Genomic DNA, 3,375 nt, shown 5'->3' on the forward strand with positions numbered 1-3,375 from the left:
AAGAAGAAGAAGAAGAAGAAGAAGAAGAAGAAGAAGAAGAAGAAGAAGAAGAGGGTCAGGTCACCCTGTGCAAATATAGATATAATATAAATATAAATTCAGGCTTCTTTGTCCTGCTCCAAATTCATCCTGGAAAGAAGGTGGAAATATAGGACAGGTCCTGGTAAGGGACAAGGTCTGGTCACCCTGTGTAAATATATATTCATGCTTCTTAATCATTATCATTATCATTAAATGTATTTTATATTTTGCTTTTCTTCCAAGATTGGGACCCACAGTACAATTAAAAACGTACAAAATGGACAATATTTTTATTATGTCAGTCAAGCTTCTTTGTCCTGCTCCCAGTTCCTCCTGGACAGAAGGTTGAAATAGAAGACATGTCCTGGAAATATCCTGTGCATGAAGCATGAATATAAACATGGACATAAGTTCATGCTTCTTAATCATGATCTGAGGGCATTTTGGACTTCCTACTGGACAGAAGAAGGTGGAGATGTAGGACATGCCTTGAAAAAGGAGGAGGGCTGGTCACCTTGTATATATATAAATGCTATTGTTCTTAGTTATGCGTTTTTGTCCTGCTCCAAATTCTTCTTGGACAGAGGGTTAAAATGGAGGACATGTCCTGGAAAAGGAGGAGGTCTGATCACCCCATATCAATATAAATTCATGCTTCCTAGTCATACTCAAAATGGAGGATGTTTTGGAATTCAAATCTTGATCCCATAATCTTCTGTCACACTGGCTCAAAAATCTGCTAAACTTTGATACCTTTAATGTGGTGCATGTGTTTGGATTGCAACCTGTATTTTGTGCATTTTGGTTGGCCCACTAAAGGTATCACCATTTTGTGGATTTCATTATTATTACTGGTGTTAAGAGAGTCAGCGTGGCACAGTGGTTTGACTATTACTACCACTGCTATGTTCCCCAGAGTTCAGGTGTCTACTCTGGAGAAAGGAAACACGCATTGCCTTTGTTGTTGTTGTTGTTGTTGTTGTTGTTGTTGTTGTTATGTGCATTCAAGTTGCTTCCAGCTCATAGCAACCCTAACCCCAACTCTGTTTGGGTGATACATGTGATTGTTTTCACTCTACATTTTATTTATTTATTGAATTTATATCCTGCCTTTCTCCCTAATAATAAGCTGTACTTCATGAGTTTCTCTGCTTCTGCACAAATCTAAATGGTGGCTGAGAAGCCCTACATCCCTTTGCACTTCTGGGTACCAATCTGTGTAGAACACTCTCCCGCAAAGTCTTCTTTTCTAGATGGTTTTGACTATCTCTCTCATCCACCATTCTTGTTGGAGCTGATGGTCCAAAACAAGTGGCTCACAAGATGTGGAAGACTAAAATGTTGTTGTTGTTCAGTGCCCTCAAGTCATTTCTGACTTATGGCAACCTTATGGCAAACCTAGCATGATGTTCTCTTGGCAAGATTTGTTCAGAGGAGGCTTGCCATTGCCTTCCTTTGAGGCTGAGAGTGTGTGACTTGCCCAAGGTTACCCGGTGGGCTTCACAACCAAGCTGGGAGTCAAACAGGATGATTTCTTTTCTTTTCCTATTTTATCATTATTTTTATTTCATTTCATTATATTTTCCATATATATATATATATATATATATATATATATATATTCTCTATCAGTAGTAATCAAACAGTTTATTTCTTTTTCAGCTGTGTAAAGCAGGGGAATAAAAGGGGGAAAAGTAGATACAATAGATCTGGGTTTTGAAAAATCCATTCTTGGAAAAAGCTTGACTGTGGTACTTTCATCCACTGTAATTAACATTGGTGTGTGTGTATCTTGCTTTCTTCACAAGGGCAGAGGGAGATGAGGAAAGAGGTTGTTATAAAGTACTACTTTTAGAAAATCATGTCATGAGGGGATAGAGATAGACTTAAGTAAACCAAAAAAGAAAGAGCACAGAATAAAAGTAAAATACAGACTGCAAACAACTATCTACGAAGAAACTCAGTAAACATGAATTAAAAATTAAAATGTTAGCAAAACAAAAATTAGATAACAAACATATAAACCTGTTAACGGTGCTGTCATACCACTACAAAAATTAATTCAGGGTGGGAGCTTTGCATCAGAATCAAGTGAAGCATAGAAATGTTTAAGGAATTTCTGGTTCTGCAAGTCCTATATGTATAGGATACATGAGAACAAGAAGTCCCCTCCCTTCATACCTTATTCCTTATGGGTACTATTGAATTTGGGCATGTTAGGAAAATTTAGCCAGAGATAAAAGCGTAAACAGCCTATTAGTCTAAATTCTGTTGTTAGTATCAGCTAGAATAGAACCAATTTTTGATTTCTATGTATGTGTGTAAAAGCTGGAGAATGGAGAAAGCGGACAGGGAGAAAATCAATGCATTTGAAATGTGGTACTAGAAGAGAGTTCTTCCGATACCGTGAGATGGCAAAATGACCAATAAATGTGCACTAAAGTAAGTCAAGCCTGCACTCTCCCTAGGAGCCAAGATAACTAAACTCAGGCTGCCATACTTTGGACATATCATGAGACAACATGACTTACTGGAAAAGACAATGTTGTTTTTAACTGCCCTTGAGTCAACCTTTATTCACGGCAACCCTGTGGATGAGACATCTCCAAGACCTCCTGTCTTCCCCTGCTCTGCTCAGGTCCTGCAAAGTCTCTGACTGTATCTAACCATATGGTATATGGTCTTCCTCTCTTTCTACTGCCCTCCAGCTTTCCTAGCATCATTGTCATTTCCAAAGACAATCATGCTTGGTAAAATGGAAATAGAAATAGAGAAAGACTGCATGACAGGTGGATTGATTCAGTGAAGGAAGGCACAATTCTGAGTATGCAAGGCCAGGAAAGGTGATGATCAGGGCTCTTGGAGGTCTCTCATTCATAACAAGGAGGAGAAGGAGGAAAGGGTATATCCACTGAAATAATAAGATTTATCTATCTGTAGCCTGACCACAAAACTATTGATTCAGTATGTCTATTCTAGTTGGGACTACCCAATAGGCTGCAAGCTATTAGCCACAAACTGATATGCCTAACTTTCTACTTTTAATATATTATTATGCCTAGCTTTCTAAGTGCTAAACAACTGCTGGATTAAAGCCAAGGTGTGAAAGGTACTGCATTTAGGATGCTATACATAATTGCTTAAACATTTATAGCAAGAGGGTTTTTAAAAAAAGTTAAAGTATCACAAATTATTTTTATTTATCTATGTTGTATTTCTTCTGTTGTAATTATTGATGGAGTCTGGGGCATAATGGCATGAAATATTTAAAATTCTTCCTCTGTCGGGGAAAAAAGGAGTCAGAAGACTGATTTCAGAAGACTTTCTGCAAAGGAATAGAAAGCAATCAATTCA

This window comes from Sceloporus undulatus, chromosome 6 (assembly GCF_019175285.1).
Source record: "Sceloporus undulatus isolate JIND9_A2432 ecotype Alabama chromosome 6, SceUnd_v1.1, whole genome shotgun sequence".
Lineage (NCBI taxonomy): Eukaryota > Metazoa > Chordata > Lepidosauria > Squamata > Phrynosomatidae > Sceloporus > Sceloporus undulatus.